Source organism: Capsicum annuum, chromosome 10 (assembly GCF_002878395.1).
Source record: "Capsicum annuum cultivar UCD-10X-F1 chromosome 10, UCD10Xv1.1, whole genome shotgun sequence".
Lineage (NCBI taxonomy): Eukaryota > Viridiplantae > Streptophyta > Magnoliopsida > Solanales > Solanaceae > Capsicum > Capsicum annuum.
The window spans coordinates 171,675,324-171,689,822 of NC_061120.1; the positions used below are offsets into that span (position 1 = coordinate 171,675,324).

Sequence of the window (14,499 nt, forward strand, 5' to 3'; positions counted from 1 at the left end):
AGGAATTACATGGGGTTAAGTGTTGATTAATTCTCTGTTGGAACTATCAACAGGATAATGTGTTCCACTACTGCTAAAGGTGCAGAGGATCTTTTAAGGTAATGTATTAAAACTTTTATTTGATCAACTTCTTATTGTGTACTTGGGATTCTTTATCAATGTAGACATCTGATTTTGATGCTGCCTTGCACAAATTAGTAACTAAATTAGGTTAGTTTATGTTAATGAAGACTAATTGTTACTGTAGATAATTTTTCAACTTTGCATCAGAAGGTCCTCCTCTTTTCCACTTCTAGGTGAATAAAGTAGAATGCCTAAATTATTAGGTCTAAAAAGTAACTTGTAATATAAAGCCAATCATTACAATGTGAACTTGTGTTCTGTCTTATATAGCACGTCATGTTTGCCTACCTTTCTAATATATGATTTGCGTAAGGTGTCATGTGTACCTCTTCTCCAAAACATTACTTCCTTATATGAGTGTCAGTCCTTCAAATTGACCAACCATCATCAGTTCGATCGCCCTTTGTTAGGGGCGTCACATATACCCCTCTTAGAGACTTAAGTATGTTTGTTCACTGAGATTTTGCACCACCATTGAACCGGGAAATTCAACTTCAATACGATATTTTTCATAGCCCAAGCTTACGGAACGTATTGCCAGTTTTTGCCTACAGACCTTACAGATCTGTGTTTTGCACTACAACATTATTGAGTTTGAGCTTAAAAGCACGTAGCATGTGAATTTGTGCTCTGGCTTGCATAGTTCTACTCTTTTCCATCCTTTCACAATGTGGAATTTGCTTAATATGTAATATATACTCTTTCTAAGTAAACTTGCCTTTTTTAAAGAGGTCTCAAAGTTATATTATATTGTTGATAGAACTTCTTACTTACCATTTATCGTATGTACAGACTAGTTAACACGGGCTGCAAACTAGTAGGATGTGGCTCTGCAGTACCAAGTCTGAGAGTTTCCAATAATGATCTTCCAAAAATTATTGATATTAATGACGATTGGATATCCGTTTGGACAGGGATTCATAACCGTAGAGTTCTTTCAGGTGAATCTTTCATAGTTTTTGGTACATACTAACCTACTACAGGTGGTTGTTGTGTTCTGTACTTTGACAAAAAATAAATGACAATAATGTGATGTGTTAATGCAATGACCAATTATCCTCTCCTCTCTCCTATATAAAGATACTTTCATATTTCAATCTGTTACTGATTAAGTTTTAGTCTAACCAGTTTAAAACAATACTAGAAAATCAATAGACATGTTTACAAGCATATGGCACGTTGATATCCTCGAAACGTTCCTTTATTAGTGAAAGTGGAATGCAATTGTAGTATTTTCTTATACAAAAGATTGACTCACGAGCACATTGATGCTATTTTAGATAGGCATATGACTGTACCTGTTAGCAAATGTTGGTTATATTTGGATGTGTATGGAAAATATTTCAAAACATTTTTTGTATATAAATGCCACAAGGCCACGATCTGATTTACAGTTCTACAGGCAAAGAGAATTTAACAAATCTGGCTATAGAGGCTGCGTAGAAAGCTCTTGAGATGGCAGATGTTCCTTCTGGAGATGTTGATCTAATATTGATGTGTTCTTCAACTGGAGATGACCATTTTGGCAGTGCTTCGGTGGTATGACTTTGTAGAGTAGTAACATTTCTCTACAACTTGAACCAACAGATTTCACCAGTTTATACTGGTGATTAGCTATTCTGATACTGAAACAACTTGTCATTTATATTTTCCTGTGTATGAAATGTGTCATTATATACTAGTTCTTGTTCATATGCATATATGTGACCCTAATGAAGGACAAACCTTATAACATCCTACCAGATAGTTAAGATCATAGTTTGGTCCTTATATGAAAACTGAACATCCAAACACGTTCTGCTTAAAGTGTTATTAAACAAAAGTAATAGGAGTAGTGAATTTTATAAAAGGATGCTCTTCTTTTGACTGATTGAACTTTTTCTATCATGTGATCATTATAGTTAGAAAAAATAAAGTTGAAATGGTTGGCTCATTTAATTAGTTAATGTGTCAATCTTCCTGACTTGCCATGATGTTTGGACTCTTCAAAAATGTCAATAGGCGTGTGTTGGATCCACCAAAAGTAGTGCATTTTTTGTAGGATCTGACACGGGTGAACAACACTTTTAAGAATCAAAGCAACGTAGATGACTTATCACTGGAAAATGTATTTTGTTGATCTTTAGGTTATTGTAGCTTCTCGATCCAACAAAATTTACTTGGAATATATTTAACCTATTCAAGTTCTTTTTCCTTTTTAGTCTTTACTGATTTCTAGTTCTGTCATGGATTTTTCCTTTCCAAAATTATCTAAATTTCTCAACTGTCTTATTATTACTCTTATCATTCCTGGATACTTCTCGGTTCTTAGATCCAAAAAGCATTGGGCTGGAAAAGCAATCCATTGGCTTTTGACATTACGGCTGCTTGTAGCGGGTTCTTGTTGGGCTTGTTTTCAGCTTCTTGCTACATCAAAGGTAGAATTTTCAAAACTTTTCCTTTATTATAAAATTTTCCAAACTGTATAATTATTATTTACATGATATAGCTATGTATTAATAGTTAAATACTTAGCTAATGATGCTCTTTACCGTTAAACCTCTGTATAGCAGCGTCATTTGTCTGGTTATTTTTTGGCTACTATAGAGGTTATTTAATGTAACACAATATGAAGAAGTGGTTCCAAATAAAACTTGGTTGTTATAGTGAAATTTTGTTATAAAAGATGATTGTTATGGAGAAGTATAATTGTATGTTGTTCCTGGATATACTGTGCTAGTATAATATTTTTGCTCCTATTTCAGCTGGTGGTTTTAAGAATTCCCTTGCAATCGTTGTTGATGTTGTTTCTCGTTTCATTGATTAGACGGATAGAGATTCCTGTATTCTCTTTGGTGACGCTGTTGGTGCTGTACTTGTGCAAGTATCGATAGATGAGAGTTTCTGAACCAATTATTAAATAGAAACTGTATCATTTTGTTATGTTTGTTTTAACACCATCCGAAAAAGGTAATTCAAGTTGCATTAGATTAATTTTTTCCTAACATTTACGTTATTTTCCCTAGTAGGACGATATGCACACGAAAAATAAAATGTATTTCACATCGATAGAAAGTGTATTAATAATATATAAAGTCCATACTTATTTTTTTATTTAGGATGGGTATGAGTTAGTAGTCACTGGACATGTGTATAAAGTGTGCTAAGCCCCTTTTCTGTCGGAACAGTTTGTTTGCAGTTCGAATGAAACTTAGACTAAAAACATGTATGAAGAGTTTCGTTCTTTTATAGATTATTTCGCTACTTCAGCTTTCAGATTTGTCTGAGCAAGCGGTTGAAATAGCTCCTCCACGGTCCTCATACACTGAATCGTATTTAGTTTGCATCTTATTTCATATATTGAGTGGTACTATTTATTTACTGTCCTTTTTGGCATACCTTTTAGAGTTCAAGCAGAAATAATCTTTTTCTTTCAATTTGTTCATTCTGAATATCTATCGAGTTCATGCTATGAATATCACGCCGTAGTTGCCATGCAACATCTAGTTATGTGTCTTACCTGGTACTTGATTTGGTTTGGGAATATTCCATCAACAAGTATAGCTCCCATTATTGGGACATGATTGATTGTGTAATAAATTGTGCAGATTTCTCTCCCTAATTTGTGCTCTATAAATATAAATAATATTCTAGCTGATTTCTAGTAATTTAGATATCTATTTACCTTAATTAGCTCTTCCTTTACTTGTATATATATCTATGTAAACTTTGGATAATAAACAAGACTAATATACTGCTACTTCTTCATCTCTTGAACCTTTATGGTATCCAAGCCTTTCTAAACTCCAACAAGTCTTCTCATCTCTTTCAAGTTTTCTTTTTGGTTCTATGGAATCTATGGTGAATCCAAGTGATTCTACTATCCCTGCTAATTACACCAGCCATCTGGTGCTATTTAATCCCAGTTCTCAGCTTCCCCTCAAACTTACTGGTCCAATGAACTTTGTCATTTGGAAAGCGCAGGTCAAATCTCTCATGTTTGGTCATGTTCTCTACTGCTATCTCGATGGAACCTTGACAACACCATAAAAAATAGTAACCCTCAACAACTAAGAGGTACCCAATCCCAAGTACAAACTCTGGTTTCGCCAAGACTAGTTGATATGCAGTGCCTTAATGGCATCTGTTGATCCTACAATCACCTCTGCAATCGCCACAACTTCCACCTCAAAGCAAGCGTGGGACACACTACATAACCTGTATGCTAACAAATCACATACAAGGGTTTTTAGTCTCCGAAACTCTCTGGCTACCATCACAAAAAACTTTTGCAGTATGACAGAGTACTTATGCGAGATTAGGAATGTTGCTGATGAACTTGCAATGGCTGGAACTCCTATTCTAGATAATGAACTTGTGGTCAAAATTCTCAGTAGTCTAGGACCTGAGTATTATTCAATCTCAGCGGTTATCCAAGCGTGAGATACACCTATCTCGTATGAGGAACTATACAATAAGCTTCTAGATAGAGAGCTTCTCCTCAAACATAATGAGCCTAATCAGGCCTCAATTACAGCTACAGTGGCACAAAAACCACCACAATATAACTTTACACCCCGTAATAATAAGAGAGGACAACCATGGCATCCACAACATCCCAATCATCAAAATACGCAGAACTCATCACCAAATTGGCATCCAACGAATGCACCAGCCACATCACCAAATTAGCGTCCAACGGCCCCTCGACAAAATCATCCAGTTTGTCAGTTATGTGGTCGCACTGGACATACTGCCAATGTGTGTCATTCATTCTCCTACAATCATTTTGAAGCTAGAGCAAACTTTGCTTTCATCCCTTGGGTTGTCGATTCAGGAGCATTGCATCATGTGGCTACTGATTCTTAAAATCTTCAACATCCGAATGACTACACTGGTAATGACGATATTACCATGGGCAACAGTATCAAAATCCCTATAACTCACACTGGTCATGTTTAAATAAATGCTTCAATAAAAAGTTTCATCTTTCGAATACTTTGTGTGTACTAGTGATCAAACGTAACCTTATATCTGTGTCTCAATTTTGCAAAGATAATCTGACATCCATAGAATTTTTTCCTTTTGATTTTATTGTGAAGGATCTGAGTATGGGGGCACCGTTGGCACAAGGCCAGAATAAAGGACTTTATGAGTGGCCTGTTGGAGGATCCCAATGCAATCTGAGCTACCAATCCTATATGGCAGAATCTCAACAATCTTGGCATAGAAAATTAGGACACCCAAATAAAAGAGTGATTAAAACACTCTCACATAAGTTTTCAATTCCAATTTCAAATTCTGAAATGTTTGATCATTGTAATTCCTATTTTTTTAATAAAAGCCATCGACACCCCTTTTTCGAGAATACTCTAGTGAGAAAAAAGCCTTTACAAATTATTTTCAGTGATGTATAGGGCCCATCACCTATTTTGTCAATTGACAAAAAATTATATTATGTAATTTTTGTTGATCAATTTACAAAATACATTTGGCTGTACACACTTAAAAATAAAAGTGAGGTCAAAACAATTTTCTCTAAATTTAAACCCCTTGTTGAAAATTATTTTCATATAAAAATATCTCATTTTATAATGATGGTGGTGGTGAGTTTGAAAGTCTTAAGTCATTTCTTCATACTACTGGCATTGAGCACCTTGTATCGCCACCATACACACCACAACGGGTAGCTATGGCTGAACGTAGACATCGGCACATCATTGAAACAGCAAAAATCATTTTACACCAAGCCTCCATGCCTCCAGTATTTTGGTCCTTTGCCTGTCAACAAGCCACATTCTTGATTAACAGGCTTTCCACCCGCACACTTCATTATGATTCTCCGTACCAACGATTATTTGGAGAAATTTCAAATTATCAATCCGTTCATACTTTTGGTTGCCTATGTTATCCATGGCTTAAACCATATGCCAAACACAAACTAGAACCCAAGTCCACCCCTTGTGTTTACTTAGGCTATTCTAATAGCCATCACAACCATCAGTGTTATGATCCTATTTCACAAAGGATATATATTTCATGAGATATTATTTTTTATGAAAATAAATTTCCTTTTACTGATATATTTTCATCTTTGAAAGATAAAGCAATTTCAAAATTAGAGTGGGATATCTTGTACAAAGAGTCAAATGACCTTAGTGTCAAGTCTATGCCTCCATTGGATTATGAGATTCTCCAGCCAATTAAGGTTGCTCCAGAATTGCCGGCGATACCTCCTATAGGTTCTTCTTCAGGTCCATCTTTGGCAACAACGCTAACTCCTACCGTCGGCTCAGATTGCTCCACACAGCCTATTGTTGTTCCACCTACCACACAACCACTAATCCAGTATCAACGCCAAAATTATGACACCCCAACAAACCCTTACCTACATCAACCCCAGACCCTTCACCGTCCATTCTATCTCAAAATCATCGCCAATCCTCCACCACAGCTTTTGCACATACGCAACAACCATCCATTCACCGACTTATTACTTATTCACAAAATAATATCACCAAACCCAAGCAAGAATTTAATTATCTTACAGTTGCATTAACTGAACCACTTCCCACCACTTATAACCAAGCCCAAAAGAGTGCACACTGAGGAAAAGCAATGAAACTTAAGTTTAAAGCATTGATGAACAATAATACATGGAATCTTGTACCACCATCTTCTTCTCAAAATGTTGTTGATTGTAAATGGCTCTATCGTATCAAAACCAAATCAGATGAAAGTGTTGACAAGTATAAAGCTAGGCTAGTTGCAAAGGGCTTCACTCAACGATCGGGTATGGATTATAACTCTACATTCAGTCCAGTGGTAAAACTTGTTACTGTTAGGCTTATTTTTTCTCTTGCAGTTCAACACAATTGGCATTTGCACTAACTAGATGTGAATAACACATTTCTTCAAGGACACCTTGAAGAGGATGTTTATATGCGTCAACCTCATGGGTATGCTCATCCTGATTTTCCTCATTATGTGTGCAAATTAAAAGAAACCAATTTATGGACTTAAGCAAGCCCCTCGAGCCTAGTACTTTGAGTTAAAGCAATTCTTGCTTCAAATTGGCTTTCAAAAGTCTAACTCTGACTCTTCTCTATTTATTTGTCATCAAAATAAAGCATTGGTCTACATTCTTGTATATGTTGATGACATAATTATCACTGGATCAAACTCTGAGGTTATCAAGAAAACTATCTAGATTTTTCAGCCAGATTCTCTCTCAAAGACCTCAGACATCTCCACTACTTTTTGGAGTATTGAAGTTCTCCACAACAAAGAAGGGATCATCCTTTCTCAGGACAAGTATGTTTCTGATCTTCTTACTACCCATAAAATGTCTGAATGTAATCTGTTACAACTCCCATGAGTTCTACGACCTTACTATCCTTAAAGGATGACACACCTCCAGCAGATGCCAATTTGTATCGTCAAGTACTTGGTGAGCTTCAATATATGTCATTCACCAGATCAGATATAAGCTTTGCAGTTAATAAATTATCTCAATTCATGTATGCTCCTACACAAACACACTGGTCTTTTGTCAAGCGACTCTGTGGTACCTCCAGTACACTAAAAATCATGGCTTACAGATAACGAGCAAAACACATCCTGGGTTGTTATGTATTCAGATGCCGATTGGGTTGGTGAAATTAATGACAGGAACTCTACTTCTGGATATATCCTGTACCTTGGTGTAAATCCTATTAGTTGGTCATCCAAGAAACAATGCACTGTTGCTCGCTCCTCCACTGAAGCAGAGTATCGTGCAGTAGCTTCTGCACTTACTAAGGTCAATTGGGTTCAAAAACTTCTTGTAAAACTACATGTGCAGCTGCCTGATCCACCCATAATCTATGGTGATAATGTCGGTGCTACCTATCTTTGTTAAAATTGGTACTACACAGTAGGATGAAACACATAGAAGTTGATTTTCACTTTGTTAGAGATCAGGTGCAGCGAAAATAGGTGCTCGTTCAGCACTTACATGCTGCTTATCAGCTCACGGACACGCTTACAAAGCCTCTGCCTCGTCTACTATTTCATCAACATATGTCCAAGTTAAAGGTTGTTGATGCCACCTTCAACTTACGGGGGCGTATTGGGACATGATTGATTGTGTAATAAATTGTGCAGATTTCTCTCCCTAATTTGTGCTCTATAAATGTAAATAATATTCTAGCTGGTTTCTAGTAATTTAGATATCTAGTTACCTTAGTTAGCTCTTTCTTTACTTGTATATATATCTATGTAAACTTTGGATAATAAACAAGACTAATATACTGCTACTTCTTCATCTCTTGAACCTTTACCCATGACATGAGATGTATCTTGTGCGTTTGTGTGGTGATGGGGGTCCCTAGACATAGAGGCATTGGCCATTTAGTCCAAGTTCAACTGAATGGTTGGTGCAAAGACAAAATTTGGAACACATTGATTCCCTTACATACTTTCCCATTTTTTCCAGAATAGGTTTTTACTTAATGTCATACAGATGGACTCAGATCCTTTCATGTAGGAGAGTCCAAAGTTTGAAAATGATCAAACTATAGCAAGTGTCGATATACTATTAAGAGATGATTCTCCATAGTTGTAAGTTGTGAGCTTGTTTCTTCTGAGACTGGTTATCCAACATCTATTTCTCAAAATCCACATAAAAATATTTCTTTTAGGCCTGTGATATCAGAGAAGATGGTTTGTTTAGTTTCGACTTGCACAGTGACGGTGATGGTAAAAGGTACATTATATCTATTCATCGTAGTAGGAATTACATTACAGTGTCCTCATCTTTGGATTGGATCTAACTAGTGGTTTCCATTGTCAAGACATTTGATTTCCATTTTTAAAGAGAATGAAACAGATGATGCATCAAATGAAAATCATTCCGTGACTAGTTTTCCGCCCAAGTGTTCCTCTTATTCCTATCTTCAGATGAATGTCAAAGAGATTTTCAAGTTTGTTGTTCGCGTGGTGCCACAATCAATCGAAGCAGCTTTAGAGAAAACAGGCTTAGCTAGCTCTAATAATTTTGATTGGTTGCTCCTTCATCAGGTGTGATTTTTTGAGATACAATATTATGTTAATCATGAGAAATTATGGAAATTGTGTCCTTTCTTTTGTTGTTATATATGGAAGAAATAAACTAGTAACTACATCTATAGCTATATCGGATCTTTCGTAAAACATAATTTAGAATCAGATTTATAAATGAATCCAGAACAAATCGTTGTTAAGCGATTCAGTAATTAAAGCTTCATGACTTCATTTTGGTTCTTAAACTCTCCTCAAGACAATAACTAATAAGAAAGACACTATTGTCCACAATTTGTAGTAATTATCATATTCCAAAACATGGATCTAGTTTCTCTTAGAACTGTCAAATGTTGAGGTTTTGCAACAAGGTTCATGTCCTTTTTTAAATGATTAAGTCATTTATGTCCCCTAACTTTGCTGTAAAAATCAAATCTCCTCTCGACATTCACTACTATATTGTCAGTGGTATAACTGTTCTATAAAACTTACCTTTCACTTTAGTAAGCATCCTTCTATCACACAACACTTTGTATCCAGTTTGAGTTTTTATGAATAACGAGTTTAGATATCTAAATTGCTTGCATTCAGGACATCAACTTTGTTCTCTATATGTTGAGTAAACTTGCCGTGCATGTATTCAGTCTTACTTCTACTTGACTTGCAGGCAAAACAAAGGATTATAGACGGTATAACAACGTGGTTAGAGGTGCCATTAGTGTGCGTGATATCAAATTTAGCAAATTATGGGAATACAAGCGTTGCATCTATTCCCTTGGCCTTGGATAAAGTTGTTCGGAGTGGAAAGGTGCAGTCAGGGCATGTCATTGCTGCTGCTGGATTTGGAGCTGGCCTTACATGGGCTTCTACAATATTCAGATGGGGATGAATGTTGGTCGGGTAAATTTTTATTTGTACGGGATGTTTACACCAAACTAACGATTGCAAAATATTTGTCTTTTGTATACACATTTTAACACGACATTTATATTTAGAAAGTTCAAAAATATATATTCAAAAGCTAAGAGCGATGTGAAAATGATGAATTGTTGATCACATTAAGCTGACTCAATGAAGGAAGAAATTATATGTCCCAAAAAGGTCCTTACATGCCTTCATTGTAATTTTAATGATTTTTATTAGAATGTTTTATGAAAATTATTGTTGTTTTTCAATATTAGAGGAAAAATTTGTATTTTTTGTTGATCCAATTTTTTGTATTAATATACATCTCAAGTTTTTAGTACTTGTCTGTATTTAACTATGTCTATACTTTTATTCCCTGAATATGTTGCAAAGCCGAGCAATGGAATCAATATTTCTAACCATAATAAATCCATTTTAAAATAATAGCTATAATTAGGGGTGGATATGTTACTGTATTAAAAATATCAAAATTCAATAATTTTGATTTTTGATTTTCAAAAACATTACTCATATTATCACTATACCAAACTATTTCAATATGGTTCGGTATTTAGAGTTCAATTTCAGTATTTTGTGGTATGGTAAATTGATAATCACAGTTTGAATGACGACAACAGCATATATATATATATATATATTCATACAATAGAGAATAATAACTTAGACTTCTCAAAAAACATCTCAATTATATTTCTTATATTTGTAGAAATATTTAAAAAAGAAAGTACAAATAAATTATCTTTCTTAATCAATCACTGAGAAATAAAGAGAATGAGGAGGAAAACGTCTAAGATAAATTTGGAGATTAAAATCAATGGAAATATATTATTTTTAAGTTTTTGTTATAAATGTATTTACATTAATCAAGATCTATCAAGATCTAGTTGATATCTATCAGGATTTGAAGTATCTGTTTTTTAGTCAGAAACTAGGAGTATTTTCCCCTATAAATAGAAGGGTTTCATTGTAAATCATCGTCAAGGATCAATCTTATGATCTCTCATCCCTCAAGAGAAATAACAGTTACTCTCTCTATTCTCTCTACTCTTCTTCTTTGTTCTTTATTGTTTTATAACACGTTATCAGCACGAGACTCTGCGAATCAAGATGAGATTATAAATCTAAAGGATTTCAAAGTTAGTAATTCCTTATGTTATCTGTCTCTTGCTACTAATAATATAATTATTGTTGAATTTGAGGAAAAATAATTGGTTTGAAACCATTTATATTTTAAATTTATTCCTCAATAACAATATTATCAAAAGGGATGATAATATGATGGGTTCAAGTCTCATTGATTTATGCCTAAGACATCTTTATATGGATAAGACGTTGAGTTTGAATCTCAATGCATCATACTGATGATATTATGATGGCTAAGGCAAAATAATGGGTATTTGGTGAAAAGTCATAAAATCCGACCCATTTAATATGCTCCATTCCATGAAGTGAATGCGGTAGCAATATATGATAAGTCTGAAATATGACAACTTAATTCATTCTTGAAGTGTATGTGGTAACAGTGCATAATATGTTTAAAAGAAGACAAGTGATTGAATGCACGAATATTCTCGTGAAGGGACAATATGATAATGATCATCAAAAGTGATGTGCATAATAAATCTGAAAGAAGACAAGTGATTGAATGCACGAATATACGCGTGAAGGGACAATATGATAATGATCATCAAAAGTGGTGATATTTTCACATGCATATTATAATCATAAGATATGTTAGAGAAAATTTCTCTACAACCATATGTATGCCTCGATTTGCACTTGAATTAGCAATATCTTTAAAAAGGTTGTTAGCTATCATAATTTGATAGGCTTAAGGCACGATTATATTCTATTCCTAGGAAATGTAAAGCTTATTAATGCAAACGTGCACTTGATTGTGATGGTATCACAACTCACCTATGAAAGAGGCAAATTAATTGAGAGGAGTTACTTTGAAATCTACTTATGAAGTAGTAAATCTGAAATTTATTTATGTAATAGTAAATCTGAAATTTACTAAAGTAAAAAAAATATGTCATGGTAAACCTGGAGTTTGCTAGAATAAAAGTTCATAAATTGACATGAACAATTGTGACATCCCAAAGATGTGCATACTGAGTATTGAACATATATTAAAGAATTGGAAAGTTCTTCATTACTTTTAATGTTGCTTGTTCTCATGATAAGTTGGTTGGACCAACTAATATTGGGATTGAATCCCTTAAATCTGAAAATATAAAAGGTGAATATGGGCCCATTCACCTGTCATGTGATCTGTTAAGATGCATCGATATAAGATGATCACTTGTACGTTTATTGTCAACCTGTAGTTTGACATTCATAAAGTTGTTTGCTCAATAAAATTAAGTTAATAACATAATTTTTAGATTGTGTAATCAAGACAATTCATCTTGATGATGATGGTTTGGAATTGAATACCTTCGATAAATAGCTAAACCATTGCTAATGAGAACAAAGCTTCATGTGTTGGTCTAAAATATGATATGTTGCATACAATAGCACTTGTATGCATTAGACCAATAAATTATAATTATTTCTCCCCTCTCAATTGGTTCAAGGTCAGGAACCAACTATTCCATCTAATATTTTTGATGTGCGGTATACGATTAATGAATATGCCATAATGCACAAAGATGGATTCCTCAAAAAAAAATGGAGGATGTATGTTAGTTTTCCTAACATAAGGGGGAGATTATAAGTAGCTATGAAGTATGTTAGGAATTATCATCAGATCCTCATTCAAAAGATAATTCAAGTCAAATGTCGAACACATCTCATATTTAAGTTGCAAGTGCTTCTATTTTATGTCTTTAAATAACAAAGTCTATGCATGCATGAAGCATAATAGATCAATCGGCTCTAAATGAAATAATCTTTGAAAAGGATAATGAGCAAATAATCATACTAAGAAGACAATGTGCTCTTGAAGAGCCTACGACATAACACTTCATGAAACCTTATGAGGGGTTCAAGTACCTGAAAATAATGAAGTGATGAGATTTCAAAATGTTATGTTGCATTATGAACCGATACAAAATGCTATATCATTAACGATATCTTTGATACGATATTGACGCAATATTGTAAAAGATTATGAGGATCTAAATTCTACGTTTATTTAAGCATGCTGACGTAGAAATATTTATCAAGTGACATGAAAGGATGCATCTTGGTAAGCGTAAAACTTATTTAATTTGCAATCCAGACACTTAAAGATGTCACACATGAAATGTAGAATATTGTCACTTGATAAAATTTATACGAAAACTTTTTCAAGGATTAGAAATGTTTGAAGCATATAAAAGTTTCTGAAAAACTTATTTAGAATCCTTATATTGTATAAGCTTATAGCTTGAAAATTATTGAAACTCTTGGAGAGTTTTCAAAGCAATAGATTATTTACTGACATGAGAAATATACCGAATTGAATTGGTTATGAAGTACCATATCTTAGTACAATTGATGTATGGATGTATCTTGCAAATACTACAAGGCCTGATATAGCCTTTTCGGTCAATTTGTTAGCAAAATTGCAGTTCCAATCTTATTGGTCATGCTGATATTGGGTACTTATTTAACCCGCATAAATCTTGGTCTCAAACACAAAATGTGTTCATATGTGGGAATACTGTCATATCTTGGAGATATACAAAGCAGTCTATCATAGTCATTTCATCGAATCATGCTGAGATAATAGCTATTCATGAAGCGAACCGAGAATGTTTGTGGTTGAGGTCCATGATACATCTCATTCGAGAAAAATATAGTTTGAAATATGATAATATACCCATAATTTTATACAGAGATAATACAACATACATAACACATCTTAATAGAGAATTCATAAAAGAAGATAGAACGAAGCATACTTCATCAAAGCTTTTCTACATACATGAGCTACAAAAGAATGGTTCTATGAACGTGCAACAGATTCATTCAAGTGACAATGTGGATGACTTATTCAACAAGTCTACTCCGATTGTAACTTTCAATAAGATGTTGCACAAGATCGGAATGCAAGGGTTCAAGGATGTTCTCATTAGGGGGAGTTGATATGCATTGTACTCTTTTTTCCTTACGAGGTTTTGTCCTATTGGGTTTTTCTTGTAAGGTAATGAGGCAGTCTATATGCGTATTGTTAGAGATGTGTACTCTTTTTCTTTCACTAGATTTTTTTTTCCCACTGGGTTTTTTCTAGTAAGGTTTTAACGAGGCACATTATCTATCTAGACATTCAAGGGGGAGTGTTATAAATGTATTTACATTATAGTGAATGTCTATCAAGATCTAATAAGATCTATTTGATATCTATTAGGATTTGAAGTATCTGTCTTTTAGTCAAAAACTATGAGTATTTTTCCCTATAAATAGAAGGGTTTCCTTCATTATAAATCATCCTCAAGGATCAAT

General features: G+C 34.1%; 1 pseudogene; it reads left to right on the top strand.

Annotated features, from left to right (window-relative positions):
* Positions 1-10,030, top strand: part of LOC107844889 — a 21,323-nt pseudogene extending 11,293 nt beyond the window's left edge.
* Positions 10,031-14,499: the final 4,469 nt, after the last annotated feature.